Raw genomic sequence first — 10,348 nt, forward strand, 5'->3', positions numbered from 1 at the left:
GGAACTGGATTTTATTCAATTATTAAGGGATAACTATCTGAGACAGCATGTAATTGAAAATACTAGGGTTTGAGAGTGCTTGACCTGGCAATAGCATCTGAGAATTTGACTGTAATGAATATGATAATGTTGCCACCTATTGGTGAGAGTGATCATAAGGTCACTTATGACCTGGGAGGTGGCTAAACGTGTGGAATTTTCGATTAAGAAAGGGTATATGTGGAATTACCGTGCTGGCAAGTATGACAAGCTTAGGAGATTGCTTGGATCAGTGCCATGGCATGTACAACTGCAAGGGCTGGATGTCAATAGAGCATGGGGAGTGGTCAAGGAGCATTTACAGGTATTTATGGCTGATTGTATACCTAGGGTCCGAATAGTAAAACAAGTAGGGGTTAAATGGATGAATAACACCATTAAGCTTGAGCTGCAAAAAAAGAAAACTGTCGAGGGAATTTAAAGAAAGAGATGACCTGCAGGTACACAAATGGTGTAAAGTGCAGGCCAGAAGGGTAACGAGTGTGGTAAAAAAAAGCAAAAGCGGATTATGAAAGGAAACTAGCTATGCAAGCAAAAGAGAATCCCAAACAGTTCTTTCAATATGCTGCAAGCAAGAAAAAAACTGTACATGGCAAAATGATTTTAAGGAATGACGATGGTAAAGAGTTCACTGAACCAGTCGATATAGTGGAGTTACTGAGCGCGCACTTTGCAAAAGTATATCATCCAGGTGGTGACGTTGAAAAAATGAAGGAACCATTAGTTTATATGGGAATTGTGATGAATGAAGTGGATGTGAATAGTCTATTACAGAACCTTAATGTGAATACATCTGTGGGATTGGATGGTATACCGGCACAGGTTTCACGCAAAGCGGCTAAAGAATTATCAGTGCCCTTGACTATATTGTTTAATCTGAGTCTCGGGTCTGGTTTAGTCCCGAAGGTGTGGAAAGAGGGGAAAATAGTTCCACTGCATAAAGGAGGATCCAAGACTACTGTTGCAAATTACTGACCGATCAGCATATCAGGAGTCATTGTCAAGGTCTTGGAGAAAGTAGTCAAGGGAAAAATACAGGAATGGATTGATGAAAATAAGATACTGTATGGGGGACAGCATGGCTTTGTGAAGGGTAGATCATGCCTCAGTAACTTGCTCAAGTTTTATAACACAGTGACAGCTGAACTGGATAAGGGTAATGGGTTTACAGTGATACTGCTGGACCTGGCTAAGGCATTTGACAGGATACCACATGGAATTCTAATCCATAAACTACAACATATGGGAATGGATATAGGATTGGTGAGATGGATAGGTGGGTGGTTGATGGAAAGATATCAGAGAGTAGAGTCCAAAAGACAGCCTGTGACTAGTGGTGTGCCACAGGGTTCTGTTCTTGGACCACTGCTGTTTAATTTGTTCATTAACGATATAGGGAAGATCTAAGAGGAACAGTTCATTTGTTTGCTGATGATGCAAAGTTGGGTAGTGCAATAGTGAATGCAGAAGATGTCAAAATCTTGCAGAACAACTTGGTTAGATTGGAGTTCTGGGCCAAGGAGAATGGATGTCAATTTAATGTGACAAAATGTAAGGTTATGCATTTTGGGGTGAAAAGATTAGCAGCAGTATACCACATTGGTGGAACTGTACTCCAGGCGATTGATGAGGCCAGGGACTTGGGAGTGTTGGTGGATAGGGAGATGAAGTTTAGGGGGCACATTGCAAAAGTAGCTAAATCAGCTCATCAACTCACTTGGTTGTTGAAAAATACCTTGACGAGCAGAGACAAGCAAGTTATTATACCTCTGTACCGAGCCTTGATAAGAACTCATCTCGACTACTGTGCCTAGATTCGGTCACCTAGGTTTCTTCTTGATGGGGAGGAGATGGAGAGGATCCAGAGGCGAGTGACCAAGATGATAGCAGGTTCTATGGAAAGAACCTTATAAGAACAGGTTGAAGATTTGTGGGTTGCAGAAATTAGTTGATAGGCAGAAAAGGGGAGATATGATTGAGACATTCAAATTGCTAAAGGGTTTCTATAGAATTAATTCAGAGGATATTTTTGAGATCAGGACTGGTGGGGGGAACTAGGGGACACCTATGGAAGCTGGGCAAGAGTGTGTTAGCGAGGGTGTTAGAGCTGGGATCTTTACTTTTAGAGTAGAAAATGAGTGGAATAAGCTGTCAGAGTCTGTTGTGGGTGCTATGATGGTGAGCGAGTTCAAGTTAAGGTATGATAGATACTGTGAGAATGTCGTATAATTGTGTGGACATGATGTTTAGGGCCTTCCTCGATGAGTCTAAGGACTTCCTGGAGTTGCCCGTAATAACAGTAATATCGGATGGGAACTCTACTGTGGTATCCCCAGACACAGCATTGCAAGAGTTGAAAATCTGCAGATTATTATTATTACATGACCCCAAAGGAGTTCAAGGACTCATCACAGGAGGGTACTCTACTCCACACAGCCTACTGTCTATATCTACTTAATTCTCCATCTACATCTTCTCTACCACAATGCCATATGTTGGCCATTATAACATCTGACTGAATTAAGGATTTGAATGAGAAATCTTGCTTTAAAGATGAAGATGCTGTGTGCTCTATTAACTAAAGTTTTAACCACTCTGATCTTCTTGAGAGAAATTATGAGAAGAATTCTGATGTATGTATATCTACGAGTGAAAATAAGTTTATGATAAATGCTGGTGGACAAAGTACCTGAATCGTATGGGTAAGTAGCATTTGCAAGATCAATAAACTCCAAGCAGCACAGTTCTTTTCCAAAGCGAACTTGTGGATGAAGACAACATTTTTATTGAAGATTTCAAAGATTTATTGAAAGAAAAGTTTATTTTCAGAATGAGACCATATAGCAAATATATCATCTACATTATACGTGGCCAACAGCAGGCGTGCAGGCCACATGTGGCCTATAATATGATTTTGTGCAGCCCAAGCCAGGATAAAAACTTATATTAAATTATATGTATTATCAATTCAGCTATTAGTTTCGACCGAGGATTTTCTGATTGATATACTAGTCATATTCATTATTTCTGATGACAGAAACAATTTATATTCTCAGCACGGAATCAAAATTGTTTTAAAAAGATTACTCAATTTACAAACTCTACTGCTTCTCTGTGTGAGTTGTAGATTTCTATGCACTCCAGAGCAACGCATCATTGAAATTCACTTGCTCTGCTCTGGTTACAGTGATCAGTTTCAGAGACCCGGTTTCAAGTATTTTATATTGTTCTCCCAGTAGTAAAATGATTTAATAAATATAGTAATTCAATACAAATAACTACTGCCTTGATAAAATGGAGAGTTTATTTTTATTTAAGTTCTATCTAAAAGTGTGCGGCCCGTGATGCTACCACTCATCATATTGGCCCTTGTATAGAATGAAGTTGGTATAAATTAAAGCAATGGTATTATCTTTGATGGAATGCATGGATTTGCTAAAGGAAGGTCTACTTATTTATTACAACAATCTAGTTGCAATCTACTTATTTATTACAATAAGGTGACTGCTTCCTTGGACAGAGAAGGATACACAGTAATATACTTAGATTTTGCAAAGGTTTTTGATAGATTACAAGTTGATAGTCAAACTAGAGCAGATGAAGTTGGATATTAGATTAGTACATTGTATTGGAGACTGGCTATCTGATAGGTATCAACAAGTTGTGTAAGGGAGAGCAATATCCAGGAAAAGGAAAGTTACTAAAGGTGTGCCTCAGGGATCTGTTTTAGGGCCATTGCTGTTTAACTTGTATATTAATGATATTGATGAAGATTTGGATGAAGATATTTAGTTGTTTGCAGATGATGCAAAGTTGGGACGAACCATGAAGAGTGGAGAAGATGTTGTGGCCTTACAAGAAGACTTGAATAAATTGAGTGATTGGGCACAGGAATGTGGATGTGAGTTCAATGTTGCAACTTTCTGACTCCGAGTTGCCCTAGTGTTGACTTACGCTTGGACTCGCCGATAGTTCTTCAGCATGAAACTCTTAGATTTCGATCTCCTAGTTTTGTATCAGTAATGAGGGATTTATTATCCCCTTAACTTAATCTGGAAGCATCCTATTTTTTTCATATGCACTGCATTTCTTTTTTTTAATACAGTTTTCCTTTGCATTGTATTTCTTTTTTTATGCAGTTTTCCTTTGCACGATTTTTTCGGAAACCAATCTACCATGTAAATGGAGAATTGGGTGTACAATTTTCAAGAAGGATAGAAATGTGAAAAGAGGAGAGTGGAGTGCTGTTAATGATTACAGAGAAATTGTGCCCACAAAATATGGAAGTTAATAGTGCATGCGCAGATTTAGAATCTGTGTGGTGAGAAGTTGAAATAAACAGGTTAATATATCTGATAGGATGCTGTTATAGGCCAGGGAATGCGGAGAATACAGATTGTGAAATGTTTAGCAAATTAGTTCGGCATGTAAAAAGAAGGCGATTCTGATGGAAGATTTAATTACAGGAATATAAAAATGGAAGAGGAGATAGTGCATGGGAACAAGGAGAGTGAGTTTGTAGAATTTCTGAGAGATAAGTATCTTAAGCAGCATGTGATTGAAGCAACTAGAGGATTTAATGTTTTGGATTTGGTGATAACTTCACAAGATGTAGCTTGTGAAGTTATCACAAGCTTAATGAGGTGTTGACACTGCTGTCGGTTGGTGAGAATGATCATGAGGTACTTGTTTGGGAAGTGATGAAACAAGAAAAGGTTACTGCCAGAAATGGACGTATGTGGAAGTATAAAGGAGGTGATTATAGGAAGCTCTGTAGCATCAGTATGATGGATACATGAGTTGAGGCAGAAAAGATGTTGAAAATGCATGAAAACTCACAAGGCAGTATCTCACAAAAGCAATGTATAACTGCATATGTAGGAGTGAAATGGATGAACAGTGAAATCAAGCAAGCTGTGCTGGAAAAGAAAATGCTATGGAAGTACAAGACAGTTGGTGGTGATCGGATCCATGAAGAGTATGAAGTGCAGGCTAGAAAGGTGATGAGCATGATAAAGAAAGAAAAGGTGCAGTATGAGAGGACACTGGTTAGTCAGCCCAAGGTTAACTCAAGTGAATTTTTCTGCTATATAGCAAGCAAGAGAAAGAATAATTATGGCAGATTAACACTCATGGATATTCATGGCAGCAGAAAAACAAAGGAAATAGTGGAATTATTGAATGAGCACTTTATCAGTGTATATCATACTGTTGTAATTGATGGCATGCAATATATATCTACTGTGTAAACTCCATTTACACGGTAGATATATATTGCATGCCATCAGGATGTCCAAGGACACATTGAGTGAAGGCACCTGCTCTACAGCTGTCTCCACCACTCACCAATTGACTGCAACTACACTAATGCCATCTACCGCCAACCACCACCACTAGTATTTCCACAGACAATTGCAAATACCCATGCCCACAGCGGGATTCGAACCAATAGCCTTTTGGCTGGAGAGCGGATACACTAACCACTCGGCCAGCCAGGCTGGCAAGATGTTGGTTGGGTTAGATGTTAATAAGGCTGTGAGAATGGATGACATAATCACCATGTGGTGCACATTCTTAAGAAATGTGCACCACAGTTGGCCATGACCTTGACCTGGTTATTTAATGAGTCTTGCAGTGGGTAAGGTTCCTAAGGAGTGGAAAGAAGGCAAAATAGTACCATTCCATGGTTCTAAGGAAGTCCAACTAAAGACCAGTCTGTATAACTACAGTTGTAATCAAGGTGTTGGAGAGATTGGTAAGGAATAGAATACAGGATTGAGTTGATGGACAGCATGGATTTGTAAAGGGTAGGTCCTGTTTTAGTAATTTACTTGCATTTCATGATAAGGTATCAAGTGTTTTAGATAAGAGAGAATCATATACAGTGATATTCTTGGACTTTGCAAAAGCATTTGAGAGATTACCACATGATAAGTCGGTGTACAAGTTGCAGAGGAAGAGAAAAGATAGTATATTGGTTAGATGGATCAGAGATCTCATCGGCTCTCTAAACAATACCACAGGTTATGTATGTTGGAGCAGTGTGTCAAAAAAAAGGAGGGTAACCAGTGATGTGCTCCAGGATACTTGCTCTTTAACTTGTTTGTAAATGATATATCATGTGAACTGATTGGGGATCTTCAGTTGTTTGCTGATGACACAAAGTTGGGAAGAATGATAAGTAGCACTGCTGATGTTAATTCCCTTCAGAAACTTGGACAAAGGAGTGAAGGGTTGTAGTTTTAATATCAATAAGTGCAAGGTGTTACATTTTGGAGTGCGGAAATATAAGGCCGTGAACTATATCGATGGTGCTGTACTGCAGAAAGTGAATGAGATTAGAGATTTGGGAGAGTGATGGTTGAGAGTAGATTAAAGTTTAGAGGGCATATCACTAGTGTTGCAAAGGCTGCACATCTCAGTGCTGCTATAATAAGTACTCTAACATGTAGGGATAAGGAAGTGATTGTGCCACTGTATAAGGCACTGATCAGACCACACTTGGACTACTGAGCTCAAATTGGAGAGGGGTCCAAAGGTAAGTGACACAGAATGTCAGGACTTTGGAATGCTATAAAAAAAATGTGGAATTACAGAGTTTGGTGGATAGGAGGAAAAGAGGTGTATGATATAAAGACATTTAAGTTAGTGAGAGGATTTTATCAGATTCATCCAGAGTTCATTCCTGGAAGTTATGTAAAAGTGTGGTGAAGAGGGGTATGAGTAGTAGATTTTTTACATGGAGAATTGTCAGTTAATGGAACACATTACTGGAATGTGTTGTTAATGCAAGAAGTGTTAATGATTTTAAGATTCTATATGATAAACATGTTGTCAGTTGAATTAGCCTCCCACGATGAGTCTGCTGACTCCAATGAGGATGTAATAATAATAATGCGATATAATGTACAGCAATCCCTCGATTAACGCGCTCTTTAAAACAGGCGCATTAATTGAAAACTCACTAACCGAATATAATAACCTATGGGAAAAAGTATAATTCATTCCTCAAGTTTCTTTTCTGATCCTTAATTTTTTTTTTTTTTTTTTTTTTATAAAATAATTAGGGTATGTCTCAGGGCCTAGTTAAAGGAAAATCATGAAGCTGAAGGACAATAAAACATATTCAGAATATAAATTTATTGCTCTACTTCTTAACAAAGAATTGAGCTAAAGTAGTTTGGAGGGCATTCTGTTTCTTTTTTTTTCCCCATACAAGTGACGGTATGGCCCTATTGCTCTTCTACTACTTCTGCAATATCAGAATGTGTCAGAGTGAAATGGATGTGTAATCTAACTAAGCAAGAGATACGTAAGAAAAACTTCATGTGGAAGGAATATCGTGTGCAGAAGAAAGTTACAATAATTATAAGTAAAAGACCAGAAGAGTCACAAGTTTGTAAGGAAAGCTAACTCCAAGTATGAAAAGAAACTGTTCTGCAAGTTAAAGACAACCCACAATAATTCTAACGTTATGCTGCAAGTAAAAGAAAGAATGAATCTGAAAGAATAACTACTGAATGCAGATAGAATGCAGGTGACTGATGCAGAAGTCATTATTCAATTAATGAGCAGCCATTTTGCTAAAAGCTATCAACCTGGTACATTTATTTATTTATTCATATGAAGTTTCCTCCCCCGTCCCTATTGGGACGAGTTGAGCCCCTTCGTGGGGGGGGGGGTTAAGTCTTCATGGCTGTAGATCCATGCGTATTCACGGGCCAGGTTTGCCTGCTTGCGTGATGAAAAATCCCAGATAAACTTGGGGAAAAAACCCGGCTGTCCACGCCCAAGACCGGCTACCTTGGCTATGGCTAAGAAAGATCCTTAAGCTCCTCACATTGGCGATGGGAATCAAACCCAGGACACTCCTTCCCCAGGCAAATAGTTGCTTCGCAACCATTTGCCTGGGGAAGGAGTGATGGTGAAGATTTTGGAAAACCAAGCTCAGAAGTGATGGTGAAGATTTCGGAAAAGTTGGTTAGGGCTTGCATTCAGAAATGGATTGACAGAGAATTTTTACTTTGCAATGAACAGCATTGGTTTACTAAGGGAAGGTCATGCTTTAGCAATTTTCTCACATTTTATAATAATATTACCACTGAGCCAGACAAGGGGAATGAATATGCCATGATACTATTGCTTTTTGCTAAGGCATTTGACAGAATACAGCATGAATACTGTTGCATAAAATGGATAATATGGGATTGGATTATATACTGGCATGGATAAGAGGATGACTGACTGACATATCAAAAAGTGGTATATGGAGAGCAGGAATCTACAAGATTCAAGGTAACTAGTAGTGTGTCTCAAGGATCAGTCTTTGGTTCATTGTTATTCAATCTGTACATTAATAACATTGGGAAGAATTTGACGTGACATACAGCTGTTTGCTGATGATGCAAAGATAGGTAGAGTAATTAAGAGTGCTGCTGATATGCAGCACTCTTAATTGGGCATGTGAAAATGGCCGTCATTTCATTGTTAAAAAAATGTAGTCATGCACTTTGGTGTGATTAGGTATCCAATGTAATATTATATTGGTGGGATTATGCTTAAAGAAATTGATGAGGCCAGGGATCGTGGAGTTTTAGTAGACAGGAAGTTGAAGTTCAAGGGTCATATAGCAAAAGTTGTAAATATAACTCACAGAATAATAGTAATAATGAAACAAACTTTAACATGTAAAGATAAAGAAGTCATTTTGCCTCTTTACAAAGCCTTGATAAGACCTCACTTGGACTATTGAATGCAGGTCTAGTTTTCATTCTGATTCTGATACAGTGGAGAGAGTTGAAAGCAGTGTGTCAAAAATGATATCAGGATTGTGGAATACAGATTAAGACTTTGTAGGCTGCAGACACTAACAAACAGGAGAAAGTGGGGTGATATGATTGAGACTTAAAAACTTCTGAAAGGATTATACAGAATTTCAGTAGATGGAATTTTTCATTTTCTGGAGGGTGGGGAAAGGAGATAAGAGGCAACTTATCTCTAAGAATGAATGCTGTCAAAAAGGGGATTAGGGCTAGATCTCTCACAGAGTGGTGTGTTATTGAAATTGATTGCCGTCGGATTATGTGCAAGTAGCATGAATTAATTCAAGAACAGGTGTGACTGCTGGTGTGAATAGTATGGCCTACTTGGCTGAGTGTTTGACTCCATTGAGGTTTCTTAATAATAACTGTTAATGTTATAAACCCATCTTTCTGACTCAACGAGTCTTCGACTTTATTAAAGAAAGAATACTAACCCTTCTGCTAAAGACCCTGCCTTTAGCAGTTAAATGATTGTTGTATCACTATCGTATTCTGTTCAATTAAGTTACTTGCTTATCCGACACTGATTTCTTGCAAGTTAAAGCTAAGATCTATTACTTAGTTTTTAAAAAAATTTAGCTAAAAAAACTACGTGTTAGTGTCTGCAGCCTACAAATTCTCAATCTGTATTACACAATTTTATGGTCAGTGGCGTGATTTTAAAGATGATTTCTGGAACAAATAATACTTTGGGTTTCCTTCTACTATTTATTTTTCGGAAGATTTCCGAGAGTTATAGGACAGTAGCAAATTACACCCTTTCGTGCATATTAGCATGAAATTTAAAGTAGACCAACTTCAACACTAGCACATTAAAACTACATAACCAAATAAGCAGAAAGAGACCTACCAATCCTTTCCCTTTCGTGTTATCAAAAACGATTACAAACGCATACAACACACATTACAACTTTCTAAATTACCATACTTTTTCTTTTCCGTTTATTTTTGTTTTTGAAAGAGGAGCGACATCTATAATTACATATATTTTTGTTTTTGAAATAGGAGCGACATCTATAATTACATATATTTTTGTTTTTGAAATAGGAGCGACATCTATAATTACATATATAACGAGAGTCACAATATATCTTTCTTTCTTTCTCTCCCGTAATCCTAAATGGACCGTTGGGTCACTCACACTCGTAGGTGATATTCTTTGTTAGCCTCCTCTAATCACCTCGGTCTCTTGTTCTTGATGTCAGCTGAGAAGAGGAGGAATTTGTCCATTTTAATCGAGGTGGTCCCTAACTCTTGATCCCGGAACGATTTCTTCTAGTGCTTGCTTTGGAATGCCATTAGCCCTCTTCACATGTCCGAACTATTTCATCTGTCTTCTTCTGATGACTATCAGAATATTTTTCCTTTTTCTCCCATCTATTGAATCAATCAGTTTTCGGACATTTTGGTTTCGTGAACGGTACGGTATAGGGAATTCTCAGAAGTCTTCTGTAAGTTTTCATTTCAAAAGACAATAGTCTCCTCCA

General features: G+C 38.2%; 1 protein-coding gene across 4 annotated transcripts in view; it reads right to left on the reverse strand.

Moving 5' to 3' along the window:
- LOC150097594 (serine/threonine-protein kinase VRK1-like) overlaps nucleotides 1–9,840 on the reverse strand; it is a 130,896-nt gene extending 121,056 nt beyond the window's left edge. Inside the window, exon 1 of one of the 4 annotated variants that reach the window (XM_090407044.1) lies at nucleotides 9,712–9,840. The gene's annotated coding sequence lies outside the window, so the exon portion shown is untranslated. The remainder of the gene's footprint in view (nucleotides 1–9,711) is intronic. The other 3 variants (XM_090407041.1, XM_090407045.1, XM_090407042.1) reach the window with 3 other exon arrangements.
- Between the last annotated feature and the right edge of the window lie 508 nt (nucleotides 9,841–10,348).

Source organism: Typopeltis vanoorti, chromosome 17 (assembly GCF_054136105.1).
Source record: "Typopeltis vanoorti isolate ZY-2024b chromosome 17, IOZ_Tvanoo_1.0, whole genome shotgun sequence".
NCBI classification, from domain to species: domain Eukaryota; kingdom Metazoa; phylum Arthropoda; class Arachnida; order Uropygi; family Thelyphonidae; genus Typopeltis; species Typopeltis vanoorti.